We start from the raw sequence: 27,425 nt of genomic DNA on the forward strand, positions 1-27,425 counted from the left end.
TAATGTACTATATCATCATTTTTAAAAAAAGTGTTCTACCATACACAGTACTTTTTCAGTCGGGATAGCTGAGCGGTCTAAGGCGCTACGTTCAGGACGCAGTCTCCTCTTGAGGCGTAGGTTCGACTCCAACTTCTAACACAAAGTGTTTTTCACTGGAACGGGTGCCTGTAACATGCAATTAGGAAAGAAAAGTCAACAATTCTGTCTCAGTAATGAAATAAGTTAGCCTGTAAAGGTTGCTTTTTCATGTTATCTTCTTTTTTATTGTTGTATGCCTTCTATGTCTATGCCTTCTATAGAAAACAGACTTTGTGATATCATGTAAAAAAATACCAAACCTGTGTAGTGTGTGAATGTTGCAGTGGTTCCATGGTGTAATGGTGAGCATTTTGGACTCTGAATCCAGCGATCTGAATTCAAATCTTGGTGGAACCTGATTTTAAGCCCGAGTATGGGTTTAAGACATGTTTCCACATGTTTCCACATGTTTCTTAAAGTAGCAATATGGGTAAAAGGTCTTCTGGCATTCAGAGTGAAAACAGTGCTTTGCTGCGGCCAACCGAGGAGTCAAGTGGTCTTGACCTGACCCTGAACGATCTCCAAATTTGAAAGCATTGACAGAAAGTGAAATGGTTTTGAGTTACATGATGGATGCATACTTTGAATTATGTCTTGTACTTACCATAAAAATGAGGGTTCAATGAGATTTGAACCCAATTTGTTGCAGTTAGAGTCTACAGTGCTCATCATTAAGGGACAAGTATACTCCATCAGAAGTTCTGGTCGGACTGTCGACTAGCTTCAGAAACCATCTCCTCCCGCAGCTTTCCGATGTCGGATGCCGGTGGGGCCAGTGTCCAATCACCATTTCTGTTTAAAAACAACACAGGAGGCTGTGTTGGTGAGAGCAACGATCCAAGACATCATGTTGGAGTAACAGATTTATGCTTTGAAAGGTTTATCAGATGACAAAAAACTCCACAACAGTTTCTAATACTCACAGACAGGATTTTACAACCCTGGAACTTTATTACGGCAGCAACTATTTCGGGTTTCGTCACAATGGTTGCGAAGTAAACAGTATAAATATGGCCTTGATGTTACAAAGTGATCTACCAGGGATGTGCGCTTGCATGAATGTTTAACACAGTACCTCACCGGATGACGCTGCATTACGCCAAAAGTTGAGCCGTGATTTATCATTATGAGTGTACCATAATATACTATTTCATGACATATTTAATGTGCTATATCATGGTATTTAAAAAAAAATTCAATCAAACATGGCACTTTTTCAGTCAGGATGGCCGAGCGGTCTAAGGCACTGCGTTCAGGTCGCAGTCTCCTCTGCCGGGGTGGGTTCAAATCCCACTTCTGACAGCAAGTGTTTTTCGCTGGAACCGGTGCCTGTAACATGCAATTGGGAAATAAAAGTCAACAATTCTGTCTAAGTTTGGGGGGTCACGTATGTGACAAAATACAGTATTACTACGTCAGCAGCAGCTTTTTTAAGCCTCTATATTGTCAACCAGTGTGAAGTTACGATGTCTTTGTATACAGTTGGCATCTGTGTTGAAGTCTTTCAAAAAGATGTCTTCAGTTGCCATTTGCCACATCCTCTGTGTACGTTTATCTTACTAAATTACATAAGTTAGCCTGTTAAGGTTGCTTGTTCATGTTATCTTCTTTTTTATTGTACTATACCTTCTTCTCTGCATAGAAAACAGACATTATGATATCATGTAAGAGACTGTCTAGCAAAACTGTGTAGTGGGTCAATGATACAGTGGTTCCATGGTGTAATGGTGAGCACTCTGGACTCTGAATCCAGCGATCCGAGTTCAAATCTCAGTGGTACCTGATTTTAAGCCTGAATATGGGTTTAAGAATGCAACCTTTCCACCTGTGTCTTCAATTAGGAATACGGGTAAAAGGTCCTCGGGCATTCACACTGAAAACAGTGACTTGGTGGGACCATGTTGCTTCAGGTACCAGTGAGACCTGAAACAACTGAGGAGTCAATCGGTCTTGACCTTCACCCCAAAGATCTCCAAATTTGAAAGTATTGACGGGAAGTGAAGTGTTTTTTCTGTCTACCAATCCCATGTAGTGTTCAGATATTTTATTGGTTCCATGGTGTAATGGTGAGCACTCTGGACTTTGAATCCAGTGATCCGAGTTCAAATCTCGGTGGAACCTGATTTTAAGCTTGAGTATGGTTTTAAGAATGCAATCTTTCCACATGTGTCTTAAATTAGGACTATGGGTAAAAGGTCCTCGGGCATTCACACTGTGACTTGGTGGGACCATGTTGCTTCAGGTACCAGTGAGACTTGAAACAACTGAGTAGTCAATCGGACTTGGCCCTCACCTCAAAGATCTCCAAATTTGAAAGTATTGACGGGAAGTGAAATGGTTATTCTGTCTACAAAACCTGTGTAGGGTGTCGAAGTTGCAGTGGTTCCATGGTGTGATGAAGCGCACTCTGGACTCTGAATCCAGCGATCCGAATTCAAATCTCGGTGGGACCTGATCTAAAGAAAGAAAGCGTGGTAATTAAAGAATGCAACCTTTCTGCATCACGCCTACATTAGGATTAAGGGAAAAAGGTCCTTGGACATTCAGAGTGAAAACAGTGCTTTGCTGCGTCCAACAGAGGAATCAATTGGTCTTGACCTGACCCTGAAAGATCTCCAAATTTGAAAGCACTGACAGAAAGTGAAATGTTTTTGAGTTACATGATGGATGCATACTTTGAATTATGTCTTGTACTCACCATAAAAATGAGGGTTCAATGAGATTTGAACCCAGTTTGTTGCAGTTAGAGTCTACAGTGCTCATCATTAAGGGACAAGTATACTCCATCAGAAGTTCTGGTCGGACTGTCGACTAGCTTCAGAAACCATCTCCTCCCGCAGCTTTCCGAGGTCGGATGCCGGTGGGGCCAGTGTCCAATCACCATTTCTGTTTAAAAACAACACAGGAGGCTGTGATGGTGAGAGCAACGATCCAAGACATCATGTTGGAGTAACAGATTTATGCTTTGAAAGGTTTATCAGATGACAAAACACCTCCACAACAGTTTCTAATACTCACAGACAGGATTTTACAACCCTGGAACTTTATTACGGCAACAACTATTTCATGTTTCGTCACAATGGTTGCGAAGTAAACAGTATAATTATGGCCTTGATGTTACAAAGTGATCTACCAGGGATGTGCGCTTGCATGAATGTTCAACACAGTACCTCACCGGATGACGCTGCATTATGCCAAAAGTTGAGCCATGATATATCATGGAAGAGTGTACCATAATATACTATTTCATGACATATTTAATGTGCTGTATCATGATATCTAAAAAAAAATTCAATCAAACATGGCACTTTTTCAGTCAGGATGGCCGAGCGGTCTAAGGCGCTGCGTTCAGGTCGCAGTCTCCTCTGGAGGCGTGGGTTCGAATCCCACTTCTGACATCAGGTGTCTTTTACTGAAAAAAGAGTAACCTACCAGGGATGTGCGTTTGAATGAATGTTCAACGCAGCATCTCACCGGAAGACGCTGCATTACGCCAAAAGCTGAGCCGTGATTTATCATGATGAGTGTACCATAATATACTATTTCATGACATATTTAATGTGCTATATCATGATATCTAAAAAAAAATTCAATCAAACATGGCACTTTTTCAGTCAGGATGGCCGAGCGGTCTAAGGCGCTGCGTTCAGGTCGCAGTCTCCTCTGGAGGCGTGGGTTCGAATCCCACTTCTGACATCAGGTGTCTTTTACTGAAAAAAGAGTGCGTAGAAAACATACATTGTGATATCATGTAAAAAAATGTCTAGCAAACCTGTGTAGTGGGTCAATGATGCAGTGGTTCCATGGTGTAATGGTGAGCACTCTGGACTCTGAATCCAGCGATCCGAGTTCAAATCTCGGTGGAACCTGATTTTAAGCCTGAGTATGGGGAATGCAACCTTTCAACCTGTGTCTTCAATTAGGAATACGGGTAAAAGGTCCTCGGGCATTCACACTGAAAACAGTGACTTGGTGGGACCATGTTGCTTCAGGTACCAGTGAGACCTGAAACAACTGAGGAGTCAATCGGTCTTGACCTTCACCCCAAAGATCTCCAAATTTGAAAGTATTGACGGGAAGTGAAGTGGTTTTTCTGTCTACCAATCCTATGTAGTGTTCAGATAATTTATCGGTTCCATGGTGTAATGGTGAGCACTCTGGACTTTGAATCCAGTGATCCGAGTTCAAATCTCGGTGGAACCTGATTTTAAGCTTGAGTATGGTTTTAAGAATGCAATCTTTCCACATGTGTCTTAAATTAGGACTATGGGTAAAAGGTCCTCGGGCATTCACACTGTGACTTGGTGGGACCATGTTGCTTCAGGTACCAGTGAGACTTGAAACAACTGAGTAGTCAATCGGACTTGGCCCTCACCTCAAAGATCTCCAAATTTGAAAGTATTGACGGGAAGTGAAATGGTTATTCTGTCTACAAAACCTGTGTAGGGTGTCAACGTTGCAGTGGTTCCATGGTGTGATGAAGCGCACTCTGGACTCTGAATCCAGCGATCCGAGTTCAAATCTCGGTGGGACCTGATCTAAAGAAGGAAAGCGTGGTAATTAAAGAATGCAACCTTTCCGCATCACGCCTACATTAGGATTTAGGGAAAAAGGTCCTTGGACATTCAGAGTGAAAACAGTGCTTTGCTGCGTCCAACCGAGGAATCAATTGGTCTTGACCTGACCCTGAAAGATCTCCAAATTTGAAAGCACTGACAGAAAGTGAAATGTTTTTGAGTTACATGATGGATGCATACTTTGAATTATGTCTTGTACTCACCATAAAAATGAGGGTTCAATGAGATTTGAACCCAGTTTGTTGCAGTTAGAGTCTACAGTGCTCATCATTAAGGGACAAGTATACTCCATCAGAAGTTCTGGTCGGACTGTCGACTAGCTTCAGAAACCATCTCCTCCCGCAGCTTTCCGAGGTCGGATGCCGGTGGGGCCAGTGTCCAATCACCATTTCTGTTTAAAAACAACACAGGAGGCTGTGTTGGTGAGAGCAACGGCATGATATCTGATCCAAGACATCATGTTGGAGTAACAGATTTATGCTTTGAAAGGTTTATCAGATGACAAAACACCTCCACAACAGTTTCTAATACTCACAGACAGGATTTTACAACCCTGGAACTTAATTACGGCAGCAACTATTTCATGTTTCATCACAATGGTTGCGAAGTAAACAGTATAAATATGGCCTTGATGTTACAAAGTGATCTACCAGTGATGTGCGATTGCATGAATGTTCAACACAGTACCTCACCGGATGACGCTGCATTATGCCAAAAGTTGAGCCATGATATATCATGGAAGAGTGTACCATAATATACTATTTCATGACATATTTAATGTGCTGTATCATGATATCTAAAAAAAAATTCAATCAAACATGGCACTTTTTCAGTCAGGATGGCCGAGCGGTCTAAGGCGCTGCGTTCAGGTCGCAGTCTCCTCTGGAGGCGTGGGTTCGAATCCCACTTCTGACATCAGGTGTCTTTTACTGAAAAAAGAGTAACCTACCAGGGATGTGCGTTTGAATGAATGTTCAACGCAGCATCTCACCGGAAGACGCTGCATTACGCCAAAAGCTGAGCCGTGATTTATCATGATGAGTGTACCATAATATACTATTTCATGACATATTTAATGTGCTATATCATGATATCTAAAAAAAAATTCAATCAAACATGGCACTTTTTCAGTCAGGATGGCCGAGCGGTCTAAGGCGCTGCGTTCAAGTCGCAGTCTCCTCTGGAGGCGTGGGTTCGAATCCCACTTCTGACATCAGGTGTCTTTTACTGAAAAAAGAGTGCATAGAAAACATACATTGTGATATCATGTAAAAAAATGTCTAGCAAACCTGTGTAGTGGGTCAATGATGCAGTGGTTCCATGGTGTAATGGTGAGCACTCTGGACTCTGAATCCAGCGATCCGAGTTCAAATCTCGGTGGAACCTGATTTTAAGCCTGAGTATGGGGAATGCAACCTTTCAACCTGTGTCTTCAATTAGGAATACGGGTAAAAGGTCCTCGGGCATTCACACTGAAAACAGTGACTTGGTGGGACCATGTTGCTTCAGGTACCAGTGAGACCTGAAACAACTGAGGAGTCAATCGGTCTTGACCTTCACCCCAAAGATCTCCAAATTTGAAAGTATTGACGGGAAGTGAAGTGGTTTTTCTGTCTACCAATCCCATGTAGTGTTCAGATATTTTATTGGTTCCATGGTGTAATGGTGAGCACTCTGGACTTTGAATCCAGTGATCCGAGTTCAAATCTCGGTGGAACCTGATTTTAAGCTTGAGTATGGTTTTAAGAATGCAATCTTTCCACATGTGTCTTAAATTAGGACTATGGGTAAAAGGTCCTCGGGCATTCACACTGTGACTTGGTGGGACCATGTTGCTTCAGGTACCAGTGAGACTTGAAACAACTGAGTAGTCAATCGGACTTGGCCCTCACCTCAAAGATCTCCAAATTTGAAAGTATTGACGGGAAGTGAAATGGTTATTCTGTCTACAAAACCTGTGTAGGGTGTCAACATTGCAGTGGTTCCATGGTGTGATGAAGCGCACTCTGGACTCTGAATCCAGCGATCCGAGTTCAAATCTCGGTGGGACCTGATCTAAAGAAGGAAAGCGTGGTAATTAAAGAATGCAACCTTTCCGCATCACGCCTACATTAGGATTTAGGGAAAAAGGTCCTTGGACATTCAGAGTGAAAACAGTGCTTTGCTGCGTCCAACCAAGGAATCAATTGGTCTTGACCTGACCCTGAAAGATCTCCAAATTTGAAAGCACTGACAGAAAGTGAAATGTTTTTGAGTTACATGATGGATGCATACTTTGAATTATGTCTTGTACTCACCATAAAAATGAGGGTTCAATGAGATTTGAACCCAGTTTGTTGCAGTTAGAGTCTACAGTGCTCATCATTAAGGGACAAGTATACTCCATCAGAAGTTCTGGTCGGACTGTCGACTAGCTTCAGAAACCATCTCCTCCCGCAGCTTTCCGATGTCGGATGCCGGTGGGGCCAGTGTCCAATCACCATTTCTGTTTAAAAACAACACAGGAGGCTGTGTTGGTGAGAGCAACGGCATGATATCTGATCCAAGACATCATGTTGGAGTAACAGATTTATGCTTTGAAAGGTTTATCAGATGACAAAACACCTCCACAACAGTTTCTAATACTCACAGACAGGATTTTACAACCCTGGAACTTTATTACGGCAGCAACTATTTCATGTTTCGTCACAATGGTTGCGAAGTAAACAGTATAAATATGGCCTTGATGTTACAAAGTGATCTACCAGGGATGTGCGATTGCATGAATGTTCAACACAGTACCTCACCGGATGACGCTGCATTATGCCAAAAGTTGAGCCATGATATATCATGGAAGAGTGTACCATAATATACTATTTCATGACATATTTAATGTGCTGTATCATGATATCTAAAAAAAATTCAATCAAACATGGCACTTTTTCAGTCAGGATGGCCGAGCGGTCTAAGGCGCTGCGTTCAGGTCGCAGTCTCCTCTGGAGGCGTGGGTTCGAATCCCACTTCTGACATCAGGTGTCTTTTACTGAAAAAAGAGTAACCTACCAGGGATGTGCGTTTGAATGAATGTTCAACGCAGCATCTCACCGGAAGACGCTGCATTACGCCAAAAGCTGAGCCGTGATTTATCATGATGAGTGTACCATAATATACTATTTCATGACATATTTAATGTGCTATATCATGATATCTAAAAAAAATTCAATCAAACATGGCACTTTTTCAGTCAGGATGGCCGAGCGGTCTAAGGCGCTGCGTTCAGGTCGCAGTCTCCTCTGGAGGCGTGGGTTCGAATCCCACTTCTGACATCAGGTGTCTTTTACTGAAAAAAGAGTGCATAGAAAACATACATTGTGATATCATGTAAAAAAATGTCTAGCAAACCTGTGTAGTGGGTCAATGATGCAGTGGTTCCATGGTGTAATGGTGAGCACTCTGGACTCTGAATCCAGCGATCCGAGTTCAAATCTCGGTAGAACCTGATTTTAAGCCTGAGTATGGGGAATGCAACCTTTCAACCTGTGTCTTCAATTAGGAATACGGGTAAAAGGTCCTCGGGCATTCACACTGAAAACAGTGACTTGGTGGGACCATGTTGCTTCAGGTACCAGTGAGACCTGAAACAACTGAGGAGTCAATCGGTCTTGACCTTCACCCCAAAGATCTCCAAATTTGAAAGTATTGACGGGAAGTGAAGTGGTTTTTCTGTCTACCAATCCTATGTAGTGTTCAGATATTTTATTGGTTCCATGGTGTAATGGTGAGCACTCTGGACTTTGAATCCAGTGATCCGAGTTCAAATCTCGGTGGAACCTGATTTTAAGCTTGAGTATGGTTTTAAGAATGCAATCTTTCCACATGTGTCTTAAATTAGGACTATGGGTAAAAGGTCCTCGGGCATTCACACTGTGACTTGGTGGGACCATGTTGCTTCAGGTACCAGTGAGACTTGAAACAACTGAGTAGTCAATCGGACTTGGCCCTCACCTCAAAGATCTCCAAATTTGAAAGTATTGACGGGAAGTGAAATGGTTATTCTGTCTACAAAACCTGTGTAGGGTGTCAACGTTGCAGTGGTTCCATGGTGTGATGAAGCGCACTCTGGACTCTGAATCCAGCGATCCGAGTTCAAATCTCGGTGGGACCTGATCTAAAGAAGGAAAGCGTGGTAATTAAAGAATGCAACCTTTCCGCATCACGCCTACATTAGGATTTAGGGAAAAAGGTCCTTGGACATTCAGAGTGAAAACAGTGCTTTGCTGCGTCCAACCGAGGAATCAATTGGTCTTGACCTGACCCTGAAAGATCTCCAAATTTGAAAGCACTGACAGAAAGTGAAATGTTTTTGAGTTACATGATGGATGCATACTTTGAATTATGTCTTGTACTCACCATAAAAATGAGGGTTCAATGAGATTTGAACCCAGTTTGTTGCAGTTAGAGTCTACAGTGCTCATCATTAAGGGACAAGTATACTCCATCAGAAGTTCTGGTCGGACTGTCGACTAGCTTCAGAAACCATCTCCTCCCGCAGCTTTCCGAGGTCGGATGCCGGTGGGGCCAGTGTCCAATCACCATTTCTGTTTAAAAACAACACAGGAGGCTGTGTTGGTGAGAGCAACGGCATGATATCTGATCCAAGACATCATGTTGGAGTAACAGATTTATGCTTTGAAAGGTTTATCAGATGACAAAACACCTCCACAACAGTTTCTAATACTCACAGACAGGATTTTACAACCCTGGAACTTAATTACGGCAGCAACTATTTCATGTTTCATCACAATGGTTGCGAAGTAAACAGTATAAATATGGCCTTGATGTTACAAAGTGATCTACCAGTGATGTGCGATTGCATGAATGTTCAACACAGTACCTCACCGGATGACGCTGCATTATGCCAAAAGTTGAGCCATGATATATCATGGAAGAGTGTACCATAATATACTATTTCATGACATATTTAATGTGCTGTATCATGATATCTAAAAAAAAATTCAATCAAACATGGCACTTTTTCAGTCAGGATGGCCGAGCGGTCTAAGGCGCTGCGTTCAGGTCGCAGTCTCCTCTGGAGGCGTGGGTTCGAATCCCACTTCTGACATCAGGTGTCTTTTACTGAAAAAAGAGTAACCTACCAGGGATGTGCGTTTGAATGAATGTTCAACGCAGCATCTCACCGGAAGACGCTGCATTACGCCAAAAGCTGAGCCGTGATTTATCATGATGAGTGTACCATAATATACTATTTCATGACATATTTAATGTGCTATATCATGATATCTAAAAAAAAATTCAATCAAACATGGCACTTTTTCAGTCAGGATGGCCGAGCGGTCTAAGGCGCTGCGTTCAAGTCGCAGTCTCCTCTGGAGGCGTGGGTTCGAATCCCACTTCTGACATCAGGTGTCTTTTACTGAAAAAAGAGTGCATAGAAAACATACATTGTGATATCATGTAAAAAAATGTCTAGCAAACCTGTGTAGTGGGTCAATGATGCAGTGGTTCCATGGTGTAATGGTGAGCACTCTGGACTCTGAATCCAGCGATCCGAGTTCAAATCTCGGTGGAACCTGATTTTAAGCCTGAGTATGGGGAATGCAACCTTTCAACCTGTGTCTTCAATTAGGAATACGGGTAAAAGGTCCTCGGGCATTCACACTGAAAACAGTGACTTGGTGGGACCATGTTGCTTCAGGTACCAGTGAGACTTGAAACAACTGAGTAGTCAATCGGACTTGGCCCTCACCTCAAAGATCTCCAAATTTGAAAGTATTGACGGGAAGTGAAATGGTTATTCTGTCTACAAAACCTGTGTAGGGTGTCAACATTGCAGTGGTTCCATGGTGTGATGAAGCGCACTCTGGACTCTGAATCCAGCGATCCGAGTTCAAATCTCGGTGGGACCTGATCTAAAGAAGGAAAGCGTGGTAATTAAAGAATGCAACCTTTCCGCATCACGCCTACATTAGGATTTAGGGAAAAAGGTCCTTGGACATTCAGAGTGAAAACAGTGCTTTGCTGCGTCCAACCAAGGAATCAATTGGTCTTGACCTGACCCTGAAAGATCTCCAAATTTGAAAGCACTGACAGAAAGTGAAATGTTTTTGAGTTACATGATGGATGCATACTTTGAATTATGTCTTGTACTCACCATAAAAATGAGGGTTCAATGAGATTTGAACCCAGTTTGTTGCAGTTAGAGTCTACAGTGCTCATCATTAAGGGACAAGTATACTCCATCAGAAGTTCTGGTCGGACTGTCGACTAGCTTCAGAAACCATCTCCTCCCGCAGCTTTCCGATGTCGGATGCCGGTGGGGCCAGTGTCCAATCACCATTTCTGTTTAAAAACAACACAGGAGGCTGTGTTGGTGAGAGCAACGGCATGATATCTGATCCAAGACATCATGTTGGAGTAACAGATTTATGCTTTGAAAGGTTTATCAGATGACAAAACACCTCCACAACAGTTTCTAATACTCACAGACAGGATTTTACAACCCTGGAACTTTATTACGGCAGCAACTATTTCATGTTTCGTCACAATGGTTGCGAAGTAAACAGTATAAATATGGCCTTGATGTTACAAAGTGATCTACCAGGGATGTGCGATTGCATGAATGTTCAACACAGTACCTCACCGGATGACGCTGCATTATGCCAAAAGTTGAGCCATGATATATCATGGAAGAGTGTACCATAATATACTATTTCATGACATATTTAATGTGCTGTATCATGATATCTAAAAAAAATTCAATCAAACATGGCACTTTTTCAGTCAGGATGGCCGAGCGGTCTAAGGCGCTGCGTTCAGGTCGCAGTCTCCTCTGGAGGCGTGGGTTCGAATCCCACTTCTGACATCAGGTGTCTTTTACTGAAAAAAGAGTAACCTACCAGGGATGTGCGTTTGAATGAATGTTCAACGCAGCATCTCACCGGAAGACGCTGCATTACGCCAAAAGCTGAGCCGTGATTTATCATGATGAGTGTACCATAATATACTATTTCATGACATATTTAATGTGCTATATCATGATATCTAAAAAAAATTCAATCAAACATGGCACTTTTTCAGTCAGGATGGCCGAGCGGTCTAAGGCGCTGCGTTCAGGTCGCAGTCTCCTCTGGAGGCGTGGGTTCGAATCCCACTTCTGACATCAGGTGTCTTTTACTGAAAAAAGAGTGCATAGAAAACATACATTGTGATATCATGTAAAAAAATGTCTAGCAAACCTGTGTAGTGGGTCAATGATGCAGTGGTTCCATGGTGTAATGGTGAGCACTCTGGACTCTGAATCCAGCGATCCGAGTTCAAATCTCGGTAGAACCTGATTTTAAGCCTGAGTATGGGGAATGCAACCTTTCAACCTGTGTCTTCAATTAGGAATACGGGTAAAAGGTCCTCGGGCATTCACACTGAAAACAGTGACTTGGTGGGACCATGTTGCTTCAGGTACCAGTGAGACCTGAAACAACTGAGGAGTCAATCGGTCTTGACCTTCACCCCAAAGATCTCCAAATTTGAAAGTATTGACGGGAAGTGAAGTGGTTTTTCTGTCTACCAATCCTATGTAGTGTTCAGATATTTTATTGGTTCCATGGTGTAATGGTGAGCACTCTGGACTTTGAATCCAGTGATCCGAGTTCAAATCTCGGTGGAACCTGATTTTAAGCTTGAGTATGGTTTTAAGAATGCAATCTTTCCACATGTGTCTTAAATTAGGACTATGGGTAAAAGGTCCTCGGGCATTCACACTGTGACTTGGTGGGACCATGTTGCTTCAGGTACCAGTGAGACTTGAAACAACTGAGTAGTCAATCGGACTTGGCCCTCACCTCAAAGATCTCCAAATTTGAAAGTATTGACGGGAAGTGAAATGGTTATTCTGTCTACAAAACCTGTGTAGGGTGTCAACGTTGCAGTGGTTCCATGGTGTGATGAAGCGCACTCTGGACTCTGAATCCAGTGATCCGAGTTCAAATCTCGGTGGGACCTGATCTAAAGAAGGAAAGCGTGGTAATTAAAGAATGCAACCTTTCCGCATCACGCCTACATTAGGATTTAGGGAAAAAGGTCCTTGGACATTCAGAGTGAAAACAGTGCTTTGCTGCGTCCAACCGAGGAATCAATTGGTCTTGACCTGACCCTGAAAGATCTCCAAATTTGAAAGCACTGACAGAAAGTGAAATGTTTTTGAGTTACATGATGGATGCATACTTTGAATTATGTCTTGTACTCACCATAAAAATGAGGGTTCAATGAGATTTGAACCCAGTTTGTTGCAGTTAGAGTCTACAGTGCTCATCATTAAGGGACAAGTATACTCCATCAGAAGTTCTGGTCGGACTGTCGACTAGCTTCAGAAACCATCTCCTCCCGCAGCTTTCCGAGGTCGGATGCCGGTGGGGCCAGTGTCCAATCACCATTTCTGTTTAAAAACAACACAGGAGGCTGTGTTGGTGAGAGCAACGGCATGATATCTGATCCAAGACATCATGTTGGAGTAACAGATTTATGCTTTGAAAGGTTTATCAGATGACAAAACACCTCCACAACAGTTTCTAATACTCACAGACAGGATTTTACAACCCTGGAACTTAATTACGGCAGCAACTATTTCATGTTTCATCACAATGGTTGCGAAGTAAACAGTATAAATATGGCCTTGATGTTACAAAGTGATCTACCAGTGATGTGCGATTGCATGAATGTTCAACACAGTACCTCACCGGATGACGCTGCATTATGCCAAAAGTTGAGCCATGATATATCATGGAAGAGTGTACCATAATATACTATTTCATGACATATTTAATGTGCTGTATCATGATATCTAAAAAAAAATTCAATCAAACATGGCACTTTTTCAGTCAGGATGGCCGAGCGGTCTAAGGCGCTGCGTTCAGGTCGCAGTCTCCTCTGGAGGCGTGGGTTCGAATCCCACTTCTGACATCAGGTGTCTTTTACTGAAAAAAGAGTAACCTACCAGGGATGTGCGTTTGAATGAATGTTCAACGCAGCATCTCACCGGAAGACGCTGCATTACGCCAAAAGCTGAGCCGTGATTTATCATGATGAGTGTACCATAATATACTATTTCATGACATATTTAATGTGCTATATCATGATATCTAAAAAAAAATTCAATCAAACATGGCACTTTTTCAGTCAGGATGGCCGAGCGGTCTAAGGCGCTGCGTTCAAGTCGCAGTCTCCTCTGGAGGCGTGGGTTCGAATCCCACTTCTGACATCAGGTGTCTTTTACTGAAAAAAGAGTGCATAGAAAACATACATTGTGATATCATGTAAAAAAATGTCTAGCAAACCTGTGTAGTGGGTCAATGATGCAGTGGTTCCATGGTGTAATGGTGAGCACTCTGGACTCTGAATCCAGCGATCTGAGTTCAAATCTCGGTGGAACCTGATTTTAAGCCTGAGTATGGGGAATGCAACCTTTCAACCTGTGTCTTCAATTAGGAATACGGGTAAAAGGTCCTCGGGCATTCACACTGAAAACAGTGACTTGGTGGGACCATGTTGCTTCAGGTACCAGTGAGACTTGAAACAACTGAGTAGTCAATCGGACTTGGCCCTCACCTCAAAGATCTCCAAATTTGAAAGTATTGACAGGAAGTGAAATGGTTATTCTGTCTACAAAACCTGTGTAGGGTGTCAACGTTGCAGTGGTTCCATGGTGTGATGAAGCGCACTCTGGACTCTGAATCCAGCGATCCGAGTTCAAATCTCGGTGGGACCTGATCTAAAGAAGGAAAGCGTGGTAATTAAAGAACGCAACCTTTCCGCATCACGCCTACATTAGGATTAAGGGAAAAAGGTCCTTGGACATTCAGAGTGAAAACAGTGCTTTGCTGCGTCCAACCGAGGAATCAATTGGTCTTGACCTGACCCTGAAAGATCTCCAAATTTGAAAGCACTGACAGAAAGTGAAATGTTTTTGAGTTACATGATGGATGCATACTTTGAATTATGTCTTGTACTCACCATAAAAATGAGGGTTCAATGAGATTTGAACCCAGTTTGTTGCAGTTAGAGTCTACAGTGCTCATCATTAAGGGACAAGTATACTGCATCAGAAGTTCTGGTCGGACTGTCGACTAGCTTCAGAAACCATCTCCTCCCGCAGCTTTCCGACGTCGGATGCCGGTGGGGCCAGTGTCCAATCACCATTTCTGTTTAAAAACAACACAGGAGGCTGTGTTGGTGAGAGCAACGGCATGATATCTGATCCAAGACATCATGTTGGAGTAACAGATTTATGCTTTGAAAGGTTTATCAGATGACAAAACACCTCCACAACAGTTTCTAATACTCACAGACAGGATTTTACAACCCTGGAACTTTATTACGGCAGCAACTATTTCATGTTTCGTCACAATGGTTGCGAAGTAAACAGTATAAATATGGCCTTGATGTTACAAAGTGATCTACCAGGGATGTGCGATTGCATGAATGTTCAACACAGTACCTCACCGGATGACGCTGCATTATGCCAAAAGTTGAGCCATGATATATCATGGAAGAGTGTACCATAATATACTATTTCATGACATATTTAATGTGCTGTATCATGATATCTAAAAAAAAATTCAATCAAACATGGCACTTTTTCAGTCAGGATGGCCGAGCGGTCTAAGGCGCTGCGTTCAGGTCGCAGTCTCCTCTGGAGGCGTGGGTTCGAATCCCACTTCTGACATCAGGTGTCTTTTACTGAAAAAAGAGTAACCTACCAGGGATGTGCGTTTGAATGAATGTTCAACGCAGCATCTCACCGGAAGACGCTGCATTACGCCAAAAGCTGAGCCGTGATTTATCATGATGAGTGTACCATAATATACTATTTCATGACATATTTAATGTGCTATATCATGATATCTAAAAAAAAATTCAATCAAACATGGCACTTTTTCAGTCAGGATGGCCGAGCGGTCTAAGGCGCTGCGTTCAGGTCGCAGTCTCCTCTGGAGGCGTGGGTTCGAATCCCACTTCTGACATCAGGTGTCTTTTACTGAAAAAAGAGTGCATAGAAAACATACATTGTGATATCATGTAAAAAAATGTCTAGCAAACCTGTGTAGTGGGTCAATGATGCAGTGGTTCCATGGTGTAATGGTGAGCACTCTGGACTCTGAATCCAGCGATCCGAGTTCAAATCTCGGTGGAACCTGATTTTAAGCCTGAGTATAGGGAATGCAACCTTTCAACCTGTGTCTTCAATTAGGAATACGGGTAAAAGGTCCTCGGGCATTCACACTGAAAACAGTGGCTTGGTGGGACCATGTTGCTTCAGGTACCAGTGAGACCTGAAACAACTGAGGAGTCAATCGGTCTTGACCTTCACCCCAAAGATCTCCAAATTTGAAAGTATTGACGGGAAGTGAAGTGGTTTTTCTGTCTACCAATCCCATGTAGTGTTCAGATATTTTATTGGTTCCATGGTGTAATGGTGAGCACTCTGGACTTTGAATCCAGTGATCCGAGTTCAAATCTCGGTGGAATCTGATTTTAAGCTTGAGTATGGTTTTAAGAATGCAATCTTTCCACATGTGTCTTAAATTAGGACTATGGGTAAAAGGTCCTCGGGCATTCACACTGTGACTTGGTGGGACCATGTTGCTTCAGGTACCAGTGAGACTTGAAACAACTGAGTAGTCAATCGGACTTGGCCCTCACCTCAAAGATCTCCAAATTTGAAAGTATTGACGGGAAGTGAAATGGTTATTCTGTCTACAAAACCTGTGTAGGGTGTCAAAGTTGCAGTGGTTCCATGGTGTGATGAAGCGCATTCTGGACTCTGAATCCAGCGATCCGAGTTCAAATCTCGGTGGGACCTGATCTAAAGAAGGAAAGCGTGGTAATTAAAGAACGCAACCTTTCCGCATCACGCCTACACTAGGATTAAGGGAAAAAGGTCCTTGGACATTCAGAGTGAAAACAGTGCTTTGCTGCGTCCAACCGAGGAATCAATTGGTCTTGACCTGACCCTGAAAGATCTCCAAATTTGAAAGCACTGACAGAAAGTGAAATGTTTTTGAGTTACATGATGGATGCATACTTTGAATTATGTCTTGTACTCACCATAAAAATGAGGGTTCAATGAGATTTGAACCCAGTTTGTTGCAGTTAGAGTCTACAGTGCTCATCATTAAGGGACAAGTATACTGCATCAGAAGTTCTGGTCGGACTGTCGACTAGCTTCAGAAACCATCTCCTCCCGCAGCTTTCCGACGTCGGATGCCGGTGGGGCCAGTGTCCAATCACCATTTCTGTTTAAAAACAACACAGGAGGCTGTGTTGGTGAGAGCAACGGCATGATATCTGATCCAAGACATCATGTTGGAGTAACAGATTTATGCTTTGAAAGGTTTATCAGATGACAAAACACCTCCACAACAGTTTCTAATACTCACAGACAGGATTTTACAACCCTGGAACTTTATTACGGCAGCAACTATTTCATGTTTCGTCACAATGGTTGCGAAGTAAACAGTATAAATATGGCCTTGATGTTACAAAGTGATCTACCAGGGATGTGCGATTGCATGAATGTTCAACACAGTACCTCACCGGATGACGCTGCATTATGCCAAAAGTTGAGCCATGATATATCATGGAAGAGTGTACCATAATATACTATTTCATGACATATTTAATGTGCTGTATCATGATATCTAAAAAAAATTCAATCAAACATGGCACTTTTTCAGTCAGGATGGCCGAGCGGTCTAAGGCGCTGCGTTCAGGTCGCAGTCTCCTCTGGAGGCGTGGGTTCGAATCCCACTTCTGACATCAGGTGTCTTTTACTGAAAAAAGAGTAACCTACCAGGGATGTGCGTTTGAATGAATGTTCAACGCAGCATCTCACCGGAAGACGCTGCATTACGCCAAAAGCTGAGCCGTGATTTATCATGATGAGTGTACCATAATATACTATTTCATGACATATTTAATGTGCTATATCATGATATCTAAAAAAAATTCAATCAAACATGGCACTTTTTCAGTCAGGATGGCCGAGCGGTCTAAGGCGCTGCGTTCAGGTCGCAGTCTCCTCTGGAGGCGTGGGTTCGAATCCCACTTCTGACATCAGGTGTCTTTTACTGAAAAAAGAGTGCATAGAAAACATACATTGTGATATCATGTAAAAAAATGTCTAGCAAACCTGTGTAGTGGGTCAATGATGCAGTGGTTCCATGGTGTAATGGTGAGCACTCTGGACTCTGAATCCAGCGATCCGAGTTCAAATCTCGGTAGAACCTGATTTTAAGCCTGAGTATGGGGAATGCAACCTTTCAACCTGTGTCTTCAATTAGGAATACGGGTAAAAGGTCCTCGGGCATTCACACTGAAAACAGTGACTTGGTGGGACCATGTTGCTTCAGGTACCAGTGAGACCTGAAACAACTGAGGAGTCAATCGGTCTTGACCTTCACCCCAAAGATCTCCAAATTTGAAAGTATTGACGGGAAGTGAAGTGGTTTTTCTGTCTACCAATCCTATGTAGTGTTCAGATATTTTATTGGTTCCATGGTGTAATGGTGAGCACTCTGGACTTTGAATCCAGTGATCCGAGTTCAAATCTCGGTGGAACCTGATTTTAAGCTTGAGTATGGTTTTAAGAATGCAATCTTTCCACATGTGTCTTAAATTAGGACTATGGGTAAAAGGTCCTCGGGCATTCACACTGTGACTTGGTGGGACCATGTTGCTTCAGGTACCAGTGAGACTTGAAACAACTGAGTAGTCAATCGGACTTGGCCCTCACCTCAAAGATCTCCAAATTTGAAAGTATTGACGGGAAGTGAAATGGTTATTCTGTCTACAAAACCTGTGTAGGGTGTCAACGTTGCAGTGGTTCCATGGTGTGATGAAGCGCACTCTGGACTCTGAATCCAGTGATCCGAGTTCAAATCTCGGTGGGACCTGATCTAAAGAAGGAAAGCGTGGTAATTAAAGAATGCAACTTTTCCGCATCACGCCTACATTAGGATTTAGGGAAAAAGGTCCTTGGACATTCAGAGTGAAAACAGTGCTTTGCTGCGTCCAACCGAGGAATCAATTGGTCTTGACCTGACCCTGAAAGATCTCCAAATTTGAAAGCACTGACAGAAAGTGAAATGTTTTTGAGTTACATGATGGATGCATACTTTGAATTATGTCTTGTACTCACCATAAAAATGAGGGTTCAATGAGATTTGAACCCAGTTTGTTGCAGTTAGAGTCTACAGTGCTCATCATTAAGGGACAAGTATACTCCATCAGAAGTTCTGGTCGGACTGTCGACTAGCTTCAGAAACCATCTCCTCCCGCAGCTTTCCGAGGTCGGATGCCGGTGGGGCCAGTGTCCAATCACCATTTCTGTTTAAAAACAACACAGGAGGCTGTGTTGGTGAGAGCAACGGCATGATATCTGATCCAAGACATCATGTTGGAGTAACAGATTTATGCTTTGAAAGGTTTATCAGATGACAAAACACCTCCACAACAGTTTCTAATACTCACAGACAGGATTTTACAACCCTGGAACTTAATTACGGCAGCAACTATTTCATGTTTCATCACAATGGTTGCGAAGTAAACAGTATAAATATGGCCTTGATGTTACAAAGTGATCTACCAGTGATGTGCGATTGCATGAATGTTCAACACAGTACCTCACCGGATGACGCTGCATTATGCCAAAAGTTGAGCCATGATATATCATGGAAGAGTGTACCATAATATACTATTTCATGACATATTTAATGTGCTGTATCATGATATCTAAAAAAAAATTCAATCAAACATGGCACTTTTTCAGTCAGGATGGCCGAGCGGTCTAAGGCGCTGCGTTCAGGTCGCAGTCTCCTCTGGAGGCGTGGGTTCGAATCCCACTTCTGACATCAGGTGTCTTTTACTGAAAAAAGAGTAACCTACCAGGGATGTGCGTTTGAATGAATGTTCAACGCAGCATCTCACCGGAAGACGCTGCATTACGCCAAAAGCTGAGCCGTGATTTATCATGATGAGTGTACCATAATATACTATTTCATGACATATTTAATGTGCTATATCATGATATCTAAAAAAAAATTCAATCAAACATGGCACTTTTTCAGTCAGGATGGCCGAGCGGTCTAAGGCGCTGCGTTCAAGTCGCAGTCTCCTCTGGAGGCGTGGGTTCGAATCCCACTTCTGACATCAGGTGTCTTTTACTGAAAAAAGAGTGCATAGAAAACATACATTGTGATATCATGTAAAAAAATGTCTAGCAAACCTGTGTAGTGGGTCAATGATGCAGTGGTTCCATGGTGTAATGGTGAGCACTCTGGACTCTGAATCCAGCGATCTGAGTTCAAATCTCGGTGGAACCTGATTTTAAGCCTGAGTATGGGGAATGCAACCTTTCAACCTGTGTCTTCAATTAGGAATACGGGTAAAAGGTCCTCGGGCATTCACACTGAAAACAGTGACTTGGTGGGACCATGTTGCTTCAGGTACCAGTGAGACTTGAAACAACTGAGTAGTCAATCGGACTTGGCCCTCACCTCAAAGATCTCCAAATTTGAAAGTATTGACAGGAAGTGAAATGGTTATTCTGTCTACAAAACCTGTGTAGGGTGTCAACGTTGCAGTGGTTCCATGGTGTGATGAAGCGCACTCTGGACTCTGAATCCAGCGATCCGAGTTCAAATCTCGGTGGGACCTGATCTAAAGAAGGAAAGCGTGGTAATTAAAGAACGCAACCTTTCCGCATCACGCCTACATTAGGATTAAGGGAAAAAGGTCCTTGGACATTCAGAGTGAAAACAGTGCTTTGCTGCGTCCAACCGAGGAATCAATTGGTCTTGACCTGACCCTGAAAGATCTCCAAATTTGAAAGCACTGACAGAAAGTGAAATGTTTTTGAGTTACATGATGGATGCATACTTTGAATTATGTCTTGTACTCACCATAAAAATGAGGGTTCAATGAGATTTGAACCCAGTTTGTTGCAGTTAGAGTCTACAGTGCTCATCATTAAGGGACAAGTATACTGCATCAGAAGTTCTGGTCGGACTGTCGACTAGCTTCAGAAACCATCTCCTCCCGCAGCTTTCCGACGTCGGATGCCGGTGGGGCCAGTGTCCAATCACCATTTCTGTTTAAAAACAACACAGGAGGCTGTGTTGGTGAGAGCAACGGCATGATATCTGATCCAAGACATCATGTTGGAGTAACAGATTTATGCTTTGAAAGGTTTATCAGATGACAAAACACCTCCACAACAGTTTCTAATACTCACAGACAGGATTTTACAACCCTGGAACTTTATTACGGCAGCAACTATTTCATGTTTCGTCACAATGGTTGCGAAGTAAACAGTATAAATATGGCCTTGATGTTACAAAGTGATCTACCAGGGATGTGCGATTGCATGAATGTTCAACACAGTACCTCACCGGATGACGCTGCATTATGCCAAAAGTTGAGCCATGATATATCATGGAAGAGTGTACCATAATATACTATTTCATGACATATTTAATGTGCTGTATCATGATATCTAAAAAAAAATTCAATCAAACATGGCACTTTTTCAGTCAGGATGGCCGAGCGGTCTAAGGCGCTGCGTTCAGGTCGCAGTCTCCTCTGGAGGCGTGGGTTCGAATCCCACTTCTGACATCAGGTGTCTTTTACTGAAAAAAGAGTAACCTACCAGGGATGTGCGTTTGAATGAATGTTCAACGCAGCATCTCACCGGAAGACGCTGCATTACGCCAAAAGCTGAGCCGTGATTTATCATGATGAGTGTACCATAATATACTATTTCATGACATATTTAATGTGCTATATCATGATATCTAAAAAAAAATTCAATCAAACATGGCACTTTTTCAGTCAGGATGGCCGAGCGGTCTAAGGCGCTGCGTTCAGGTCGCAGTCTCCTCTGGAGGCGTGGGTTCGAATCCCACTTCTGACATCAGGTGTCTTTTACTGAAAAAAGAGTGCATAGAAAACATACATTGTGATATCATGTAAAAAAATGTCTAGCAAACCTGTGTAGTGGGTCAATGATGCAGTGGTTCCATGGTGTAATGGTGAGCACTCTGGACTCTGAATCCAGCGATCCGAGTTCAAATCTCGGTGGAACCTGATTTTAAGCCTGAGTATAGGGAATGCAACCTTTCAACCTGTGTCTTCAATTAGGAATACGGGTAAAAGGTCCTCGGGCATTCACACTGAAAACAGTGGCTTGGTGGGACCATGTTGCTTCAGGTACCAGTGAGACCTGAAACAACTGAGGAGTCAATCGGTCTTGACCTTCACCCCAAAGATCTCCAAATTTGAAAGTATTGACGGGAAGTGAAGTGGTTTTTCTGTCTACCAATCCCATGTAGTGTTCAGATATTTTATTGGTTCCATGGTGTAATGGTGAGCACTCTGGACTTTGAATCCAGTGATCCGAGTTCAAATCTCGGTGGAATCTGATTTTAAGCTTGAGTATGGTTTTAAGAATGCAATCTTTCCACATGTGTCTTAAATTAGGACTATGGGTAAAAGGTCCTCGGGCATTCACACTGTGACTTGGTGGGACCATGTTGCTTCAGGTACCAGTGAGACTTGAAACAACTGAGTAGTCAATCGGACTTGGCCCTCACCTCAAAGATCTCCAAATTTGAAAGTATTGACGGGAAGTGAAATGGTTATTCTGTCTACAAAACCTGTGTAGGGTGTCAAAGTTGCAGTGGTTCCATGGTGTGATGAAGCGCATTCTGGACTCTGAATCCAGCGATCCGAGTTCAAATCTCGGTGGGACCTGATCTAAAGAAGGAAAGCGTGGTAATTAAAGAACGCAACCTTTCCGCATCACGCCTACACTAGGATTAAGGGAAAAAGGTCCTTGGACATTCAGAGTGAAAACAGTGCTTTGCTGCGTCCAACCGAGGAATCAATTGGTCTTGACCTGACCCTGAAAGATCTCCAAATTTGAAAGCACTGACAGAAAGTGAAATGTTTTTGAGTTACATGATGGATGCATACTTTGAATTATGTCTTGTACTCACCATAAAAATGAGGGTTCAATGAGATTTGAACCCAGTTTGTTGCAGTTAGAGTCTACAGTGCTCATCATTAAGGGACAAGTATACTGCATCAGAAGTTCTGGTCGGACTGTCGACTAGCTTCAGAAACCATCTCCTCCCGCAGCTTTCCGACGTCGGATGCCGGTGGGGCCAGTGTCCAATCACCATTTCTGTTTAAAAACAACACAGGAGGCTGTGTTGGTGAGAGCAACGGCATGATATCTGATCCAAGACATCATGTTGGAGTAACAGATTTATGCTTTGAAAGGTTTATCAGATGACAAAACACCTCCACAACAGTTTCTAATACTCACAGACAGGATTTTACAACCCTGGAACTTTATTACGGCAGCAACTATTTCATGTTTCGTCACAATGGTTGCGAAGTAAACAGTATAAATATGGCCTTGATGTTACAAAGTGATCTACCAGGGATGTGCGATTGCATGAATGTTCAACACAGTACCTCACCGGATGACGCTGCATTATGCCAAAAGTTGAGCCATGATATATCATGGAAGAGTGTACCATAATATACTATTTCATGACATATTTAATGTGCTGTATCATGATATCTAAAAAAAAATTCAATCAAACATGGCACTTTTTCAGTCAGGATGGCCGAGCGGTCTAAGGCGCTGCGTTCAGGTCGCAGTCTCCTCTGGAGGCGTGGGTTCGAATCCCACTTCTGACATCAGGTGTCTTTTACTGAAAAAAGAGTAACCTACCAGGGATGTGCGTTTGAATGAATGTTCAACGCAGCATCTCACCGGAAGACGCTGCATTACGCCAAAAGCTGAGCCGTGATTTATCATGATGAGTGTACCATAATATACTATTTCATGACATATTTAATGTGCTATATCATGATATCTAAAAAAAAATTCAATCAAACATGGCACTTTTTCAGTCAGGATGGCCGAGCGGTCTAAGGCGCTGCGTTCAGGTCGCAGTCTCCTCTGGAGGCGTGGGTTCGAATCCCACTTCTGACATCAGGTGTCTTTTACTGAAAAAAGAGTGCGTAGAAAACATACATTGTGATATCATGTAAAAAAATGTCTAGCAAACCTGTGTAGTGGGTCAATGATGCAGTGGTTCCATGGTGTAATGGTGAGCACTCTGGACTCTGAATCCAGCGATCCGAGTTCAAATCTCGGTGGAACCTGATTTTAAGCCTGAGTATGGGGAATGCAACCTTTCAACCTGTGTCTTCAATTAGGAATACGGGTAAAAGGTCCTCGGGCATTCACACTGAAAACAGTGACTTGGTGGGACCATGTTGCTTCAGGTACCAGTGAGACCTGAAACAACTGAGGAGTCAATCGGTCTTGACCTTCACCCCAAAGATCTCCAAATTTGAAAGTATTGACGGGAAGTGAAGTGGTTTTTCTGTCTACCAATCCTATGTAGTGTTCAGATAATTTATCGGTTCCATGGTGTAATGGTGAGCACTCTGGACTTTGAATCCAGTGATCCGAGTTCAAATCTCGGTGGAACCTGATTTTAAGCTTGAGTATGGTTTTAAGAATGCAATCTTTCCACATGTGTCTTAAATTAGGACTATGGGTAAAAGGTCCTCGGGCATTCACACTGTGACTTGGTGGGACCATGTTGCTTCAGGTACCAGTGAGACTTGAAACAACTGAGTAGTCAATCGGACTTGGCCCTCACCTCAAAGATCTCCAAATTTGAAAGTATTGACGGGAAGTGAAATGGTTATTCTGTCTACAAAACCTGTGTAGGGTGTCAACGTTGCAGTGGTTCCATGGTGTGATGAAGCGCACTCTGGACTCTGAATCCAGCGATCCGAGTTCAAATCTCGGTGGGACCTGATCTAAAGAAGGAAAGCGTGGTAATTAAAGAACGCAACCTTTCTGCATCACGCCTACATTAGGATTAAGGGAAAAAGGTCCTTGGACATTCAGAGTGAAAACAGTGCTTTGCTGCGTCCAACCGAGGAATCAATTGGTCTTGACCTGACCCTGAAAGATCTCCAAATTTGAAAGCACTGACAGAAAGTGAAATGTTTTTGAGTTACATGATGGATGCATACTTTGAATTATGTCTTGTACTCACCATAAAAATGAGGGTTCAATGAGATTTGAACCCAGTTTGTTGCAGTTAGAGTCTACAGTGCTCATCATTAAGGGACAAGTATACTGCATCAGAAGTTCTGGTCGGACTGTCGACTAGCTTCAGAAACCATCTCCTCCCGCAGCTTTCCGACGTCGGATGCCGGTGGGGCCAGTGTCCAATCACCATTTCTGTTTAAAAACAACACAGGAGGCTGTGTTGGTGAGAGCAACGGCATGATATCTGATCCAAGACATCATGTTGGAGTAACAGATTTATGCTTTGAAAGGTTTATCAGATGACAAAACACCTCCACAACAGTTTCTAATACTCACAGACAGGATTTTACAACCCTGGAACTTTATTACGGCAGCAACTATTTCATGTTTCGTCACAATGGTTGCGAAGTAAACAGTATAAATATGGCCTTGATGTTACAAAGTGATCTACCAGGGATGTGCGCTTGCATGAATGTTCAACACAGTACCTCACCGGATGACGCTGCATTATGCCAAAAGTTGAGCCATGATATATCATGGCAGATTGTACCATAATGTACTATTTCATGATATATTTAATGTACTATATCATGATATTTAAAAAAAATCTTTACCAAACACAGCACTTTTTCAGTCAGGATGGCCGAGCGGTCTAAGGCGCTGCGTTCAGGTCGCAGTCTCCTCTGGAGGCGTGGGTTCGAATCCCACTTCTGACATCAGGTGTCTTTTACTGAAAAAAGAGTAACCTACCAGGGATGTGCGTTTGAATGAATGTTCAACGCAGCATCTCATCGGAAGACGCTGCATTACGCCAAAAGTTGAGCCGTGATTTATCATGATGAGTGTACCATAATGTACTATTTCATGACATATTTAATGTGCTATATCATGATATCTAAAAAAAAATTCAATCAAACATGGCACTTTTTCAGTCAGGATGGCCGAGCGGTCTAAGGCGCTGCGTTCAGGTCGCAGTCTCCTCTGGAGGCGTGGGTTCGAATCCCACTTCTGACATCAGGTGTCTTTTACTGAAAAAAGAGTGCATAGAAAACATACATTGTGATATCATGTAAAAAAATGTCTAGCAAACCTGTGTAGTGGGTCAATGATGCAGTGGTTCCATGGTGTAATGGTGAGCACTCTGGACTCTGAATCCAGCGATCCGAGTTCAAATCTCGGTGGAACCTGATTTTAAGCCTGAGTATGGGGAATGCAACTTTTCAACCTGTGTCTTCAATTAGGAATACGGGTAAAAGGTCCTCGGGCATTCACACTGAAAACAGTGACTTGGTGGGACCATGTTGCTTCAGGTACCAGTGAGACCTGAAACAACTGAGGAGTCAATCGGTCTTGACCTTCACCCCAAAGATCTCCAAATTTGAAAGTATTGACGGCGCTGCGTTCAGGTCGCAGTCTCCTCTGGAGGCGTGGGTTCGAATCCCACTTCTGACATCAGGTGTCTTTTACTGAAAAAAGAGTAACCTACCAGGGATGTGCGTTTGAATGAATGTTCAACGCAGCATCTCACCGGAAGACGCTGCATTACGCCAAAAGTTGAGCCATGATTTATCATGATGAGTGTACCATAATGTACTATTTCATGACATAGTTAATGTGCTATATCATGATATCTAAAAAAAAATTCAATCAAACATGGCACTTTTTCAGTCAGGATGGCTGAGCGGTCTAAGGCGCTGCGTTCAGGTCGCAGTCTCCTCTGGAGGCGTGGGTTCAAATCCCACTTCTGACATCTGGTGTCTTTTACTGAAAAAAGAGTAACCTACCAGGGATGTGCGCTTGAATGAATGTTCAACGCAGCATCTCACCGGAAGACGCTGCATTACGCCAAAAGTTGAGCCGTGATTTATCATTATTAGTGTACCATAATATACTATTTCATGACATTTTTAACGTGCTATATCATGATATTTTAAAAAAAATCAATCAAACATGGCACTTTTTCAGTCAGGATGGCCGAGCAGTCTAAGACGCTGCGTTCAGGTCGCAGTCTCCTCTGGAGGCGTGGGTTCGAATCCCACTTCTGACAGCAAGAGTTTTTTGCTGGAACCGGGGCCTGTAACATGCAACTGGGAAATAAAAGTCAACAATTCTGTCTAAGTTTGGGGGGATCACGTATGTGACAAAATACAGTATTACTACGTCAACAGCAGCTTTTTTAAGCCTCTATATTGTCAACCAGTGTGAAGTTACCATGTTTTTGTATACAGTTGGAATCTGTGTTGAAGTCTTTCAAAAAGATGTCTTCAGTTGCCATTTGCCACATCCTCTGTGTACGTTCATCTTACGAAATTACATAAGTTTGCCTGTAAAGGTTGCTTGTTCATGTTATCTTCTATTTTATTGTACTATACCTTCTTGTCTGCATAGAAAACAGACATTGTGATGTCCTTGGACATTCAGAGTGAAAACAGTGCTTTGCTGCGTCCAACCAAGGAATCAATTGGTCTTGACCTGACCCTGAAAGCATTGACAGAAAGTGAAATGTTTTTGAGTTACATGATGGATGCATACTTAGAATTTTGTCTTGTACTCACCATAAAAATGAGGGTTCAATGAGATTTGAACCCAGGTTTATATTATATAATAATAATAATAATATTATGACTTAA

General features: G+C 42.7%; 5 long non-coding RNA genes and 49 other non-coding genes across 59 annotated transcripts in view; 49 read left to right on the forward strand and 5 right to left on the reverse strand.

Moving 5' to 3' along the window:
• The first annotated feature begins 1,300 nt into the window (after positions 1-1,300).
• Positions 1,301-1,383, forward strand: trnal-cag. The gene has a single exon. It is a non-coding gene; the product is annotated as a tRNA-Leu (tRNA).
• Positions 1,384-1,791: 408 nt separating this feature from the next.
• Positions 1,792-1,863, forward strand: trnaq-cug. The gene has a single exon. It is a non-coding gene; the product is annotated as a tRNA-Gln (tRNA).
• A 267-nt stretch (positions 1,864-2,130) lies between these two features.
• trnaq-uug lies at positions 2,131-2,202 on the forward strand. The gene has a single exon. It is a non-coding gene; the product is annotated as a tRNA-Gln (tRNA).
• Positions 2,203-3,396: 1,194 nt separating this feature from the next.
• Positions 3,397-3,479, forward strand: trnal-cag. Its single transcript has one exon. It is a non-coding gene; the product is annotated as a tRNA-Leu (tRNA).
• A 160-nt stretch (positions 3,480-3,639) lies between these two features.
• Positions 3,640-13,248, reverse strand: LOC119492413. 3 transcript variants are annotated; one of them, XR_005207773.1, is made up of 7 exons: positions 12,902-13,248; positions 10,810-10,997; positions 9,048-9,235; positions 6,956-7,143; positions 4,862-5,049; positions 4,520-4,619; positions 3,640-3,791 (listed from the first exon to the last, which is right to left on the reverse strand). It is a non-coding gene; the product is annotated as an uncharacterized LOC119492413 (long non-coding RNA). The 3 variants fall into 3 exon arrangements; XR_005207772.1 differs by lacking the exon at positions 12,902-13,248 and having other exon boundaries at positions 10,810-11,349; XR_005207774.1 differs by lacking the exons at positions 3,640-3,791; positions 4,520-4,619; positions 4,862-5,049; positions 6,956-7,143; positions 12,902-13,248 and adding exons at positions 7,850-7,977; positions 8,706-8,805 and having other exon boundaries at positions 10,810-11,349.
• Positions 3,695-3,777, forward strand: trnal-cag. Its single transcript has one exon. It is a non-coding gene; the product is annotated as a tRNA-Leu (tRNA).
• On the forward strand, positions 3,879-3,950 carry trnaq-cug. The gene has a single exon. It is a non-coding gene; the product is annotated as a tRNA-Gln (tRNA).
• Positions 4,213-4,284, forward strand: trnaq-uug. Its single transcript has one exon. It is a non-coding gene; the product is annotated as a tRNA-Gln (tRNA).
• Positions 5,491-5,573, forward strand: trnal-cag. The gene has a single exon. It is a non-coding gene; the product is annotated as a tRNA-Leu (tRNA).
• On the forward strand, positions 5,789-5,871 carry trnal-caa. Its single transcript has one exon. It is a non-coding gene; the product is annotated as a tRNA-Leu (tRNA).
• On the forward strand, positions 5,973-6,044 carry trnaq-cug. Its single transcript has one exon. It is a non-coding gene; the product is annotated as a tRNA-Gln (tRNA).
• On the forward strand, positions 6,307-6,378 carry trnaq-uug. Its single transcript has one exon. It is a non-coding gene; the product is annotated as a tRNA-Gln (tRNA).
• Positions 7,584-7,666, forward strand: trnal-cag. Its single transcript has one exon. It is a non-coding gene; the product is annotated as a tRNA-Leu (tRNA).
• On the forward strand, positions 7,881-7,963 carry trnal-cag. Its single transcript has one exon. It is a non-coding gene; the product is annotated as a tRNA-Leu (tRNA).
• On the forward strand, positions 8,065-8,136 carry trnaq-cug. Its single transcript has one exon. It is a non-coding gene; the product is annotated as a tRNA-Gln (tRNA).
• On the forward strand, positions 8,399-8,470 carry trnaq-uug. Its single transcript has one exon. It is a non-coding gene; the product is annotated as a tRNA-Gln (tRNA).
• trnal-cag lies at positions 9,677-9,759 on the forward strand. Its single transcript has one exon. It is a non-coding gene; the product is annotated as a tRNA-Leu (tRNA).
• On the forward strand, positions 9,975-10,057 carry trnal-caa. The gene has a single exon. It is a non-coding gene; the product is annotated as a tRNA-Leu (tRNA).
• trnaq-cug lies at positions 10,159-10,230 on the forward strand. Its single transcript has one exon. It is a non-coding gene; the product is annotated as a tRNA-Gln (tRNA).
• Positions 11,438-11,520, forward strand: trnal-cag. Its single transcript has one exon. It is a non-coding gene; the product is annotated as a tRNA-Leu (tRNA).
• On the forward strand, positions 11,735-11,817 carry trnal-cag. The gene has a single exon. It is a non-coding gene; the product is annotated as a tRNA-Leu (tRNA).
• On the forward strand, positions 11,919-11,990 carry trnaq-cug. The gene has a single exon. It is a non-coding gene; the product is annotated as a tRNA-Gln (tRNA).
• Positions 12,253-12,324, forward strand: trnaq-uug. Its single transcript has one exon. It is a non-coding gene; the product is annotated as a tRNA-Gln (tRNA).
• A 282-nt stretch (positions 13,249-13,530) lies between the features above and the next one.
• trnal-cag lies at positions 13,531-13,613 on the forward strand. The gene has a single exon. It is a non-coding gene; the product is annotated as a tRNA-Leu (tRNA).
• Positions 13,614-13,828: 215 nt separating this feature from the next.
• Positions 13,829-13,911, forward strand: trnal-caa. Its single transcript has one exon. It is a non-coding gene; the product is annotated as a tRNA-Leu (tRNA).
• On the reverse strand, positions 13,867-15,528 carry LOC119493215. Its single transcript, XR_005207930.1, has 3 exons — positions 14,664-15,528; positions 14,322-14,421; positions 13,867-13,925 (listed from the first exon to the last, which is right to left on the reverse strand). It is a non-coding gene; the product is annotated as an uncharacterized LOC119493215 (long non-coding RNA).
• On the forward strand, positions 14,013-14,084 carry trnaq-cug. Its single transcript has one exon. It is a non-coding gene; the product is annotated as a tRNA-Gln (tRNA).
• trnal-cag lies at positions 15,293-15,375 on the forward strand. The gene has a single exon. It is a non-coding gene; the product is annotated as a tRNA-Leu (tRNA).
• Positions 15,529-15,535: 7 nt separating the features above from the next.
• Positions 15,536-19,196, reverse strand: LOC119493214. 2 transcript variants are annotated; one of them, XR_005207929.1, is made up of 4 exons: positions 18,850-19,196; positions 16,758-16,945; positions 16,416-16,515; positions 15,536-15,687 (listed from the first exon to the last, which is right to left on the reverse strand). It is a non-coding gene; the product is annotated as an uncharacterized LOC119493214 (long non-coding RNA). The 2 variants fall into 2 exon arrangements; XR_005207928.1 differs by lacking the exon at positions 18,850-19,196 and having other exon boundaries at positions 16,758-17,297.
• trnal-cag lies at positions 15,591-15,673 on the forward strand. Its single transcript has one exon. It is a non-coding gene; the product is annotated as a tRNA-Leu (tRNA).
• On the forward strand, positions 15,775-15,846 carry trnaq-cug. The gene has a single exon. It is a non-coding gene; the product is annotated as a tRNA-Gln (tRNA).
• trnaq-uug lies at positions 16,109-16,180 on the forward strand. Its single transcript has one exon. It is a non-coding gene; the product is annotated as a tRNA-Gln (tRNA).
• On the forward strand, positions 17,386-17,468 carry trnal-cag. The gene has a single exon. It is a non-coding gene; the product is annotated as a tRNA-Leu (tRNA).
• On the forward strand, positions 17,683-17,765 carry trnal-cag. Its single transcript has one exon. It is a non-coding gene; the product is annotated as a tRNA-Leu (tRNA).
• On the forward strand, positions 17,867-17,938 carry trnaq-cug. Its single transcript has one exon. It is a non-coding gene; the product is annotated as a tRNA-Gln (tRNA).
• trnaq-uug lies at positions 18,201-18,272 on the forward strand. The gene has a single exon. It is a non-coding gene; the product is annotated as a tRNA-Gln (tRNA).
• Positions 19,197-19,478: 282 nt separating the features above from the next.
• On the forward strand, positions 19,479-19,561 carry trnal-cag. Its single transcript has one exon. It is a non-coding gene; the product is annotated as a tRNA-Leu (tRNA).
• A 215-nt stretch (positions 19,562-19,776) lies between these two features.
• Positions 19,777-19,859, forward strand: trnal-caa. Its single transcript has one exon. It is a non-coding gene; the product is annotated as a tRNA-Leu (tRNA).
• Positions 19,815-21,476, reverse strand: LOC119492519. Its single transcript, XR_005207797.1, has 3 exons — positions 20,612-21,476; positions 20,270-20,369; positions 19,815-19,873 (listed from the first exon to the last, which is right to left on the reverse strand). It is a non-coding gene; the product is annotated as an uncharacterized LOC119492519 (long non-coding RNA).
• Positions 19,961-20,032, forward strand: trnaq-cug. Its single transcript has one exon. It is a non-coding gene; the product is annotated as a tRNA-Gln (tRNA).
• trnal-cag lies at positions 21,241-21,323 on the forward strand. Its single transcript has one exon. It is a non-coding gene; the product is annotated as a tRNA-Leu (tRNA).
• A 7-nt stretch (positions 21,477-21,483) lies between the features above and the next one.
• LOC119492518 overlaps positions 21,484-27,425 on the reverse strand; it is a 5,947-nt gene continuing 5 nt past the window's right edge. The window contains exons 1-5 of one of the 3 annotated variants that reach the window (XR_005207795.1): positions 25,410-25,997; positions 24,800-24,987; positions 22,706-22,893; positions 22,364-22,463; positions 21,484-21,635 (exon numbers count right to left, since the gene is read on the reverse strand). This is a non-coding gene — a long non-coding RNA (uncharacterized LOC119492518). Of the gene's footprint in view, positions 21,636-22,363; positions 22,464-22,705; positions 22,894-23,577; positions 23,730-24,457; positions 24,558-24,799; positions 24,988-25,409; positions 25,998-27,350 lie in introns of those variants that run through there. The other 2 variants (XR_005207796.1, XR_005207794.1) reach the window with 2 other exon arrangements.
• On the forward strand, positions 21,539-21,621 carry trnal-cag. Its single transcript has one exon. It is a non-coding gene; the product is annotated as a tRNA-Leu (tRNA).
• Positions 21,723-21,794, forward strand: trnaq-cug. The gene has a single exon. It is a non-coding gene; the product is annotated as a tRNA-Gln (tRNA).
• On the forward strand, positions 22,057-22,128 carry trnaq-uug. The gene has a single exon. It is a non-coding gene; the product is annotated as a tRNA-Gln (tRNA).
• Positions 23,335-23,417, forward strand: trnal-cag. Its single transcript has one exon. It is a non-coding gene; the product is annotated as a tRNA-Leu (tRNA).
• Positions 23,633-23,715, forward strand: trnal-cag. Its single transcript has one exon. It is a non-coding gene; the product is annotated as a tRNA-Leu (tRNA).
• On the forward strand, positions 23,817-23,888 carry trnaq-cug. Its single transcript has one exon. It is a non-coding gene; the product is annotated as a tRNA-Gln (tRNA).
• On the forward strand, positions 24,151-24,222 carry trnaq-uug. The gene has a single exon. It is a non-coding gene; the product is annotated as a tRNA-Gln (tRNA).
• On the forward strand, positions 25,429-25,511 carry trnal-cag. Its single transcript has one exon. It is a non-coding gene; the product is annotated as a tRNA-Leu (tRNA).
• trnal-cag lies at positions 25,727-25,809 on the forward strand. The gene has a single exon. It is a non-coding gene; the product is annotated as a tRNA-Leu (tRNA).
• On the forward strand, positions 25,911-25,982 carry trnaq-cug. Its single transcript has one exon. It is a non-coding gene; the product is annotated as a tRNA-Gln (tRNA).
• trnal-cag lies at positions 26,463-26,545 on the forward strand. The gene has a single exon. It is a non-coding gene; the product is annotated as a tRNA-Leu (tRNA).
• Positions 26,760-26,842, forward strand: trnal-cag. The gene has a single exon. It is a non-coding gene; the product is annotated as a tRNA-Leu (tRNA).

This window comes from Sebastes umbrosus, chromosome 8, assembly GCF_015220745.1.
Source record: "Sebastes umbrosus isolate fSebUmb1 chromosome 8, fSebUmb1.pri, whole genome shotgun sequence".
Lineage (NCBI taxonomy): Eukaryota > Metazoa > Chordata > Actinopteri > Perciformes > Sebastidae > Sebastes > Sebastes umbrosus.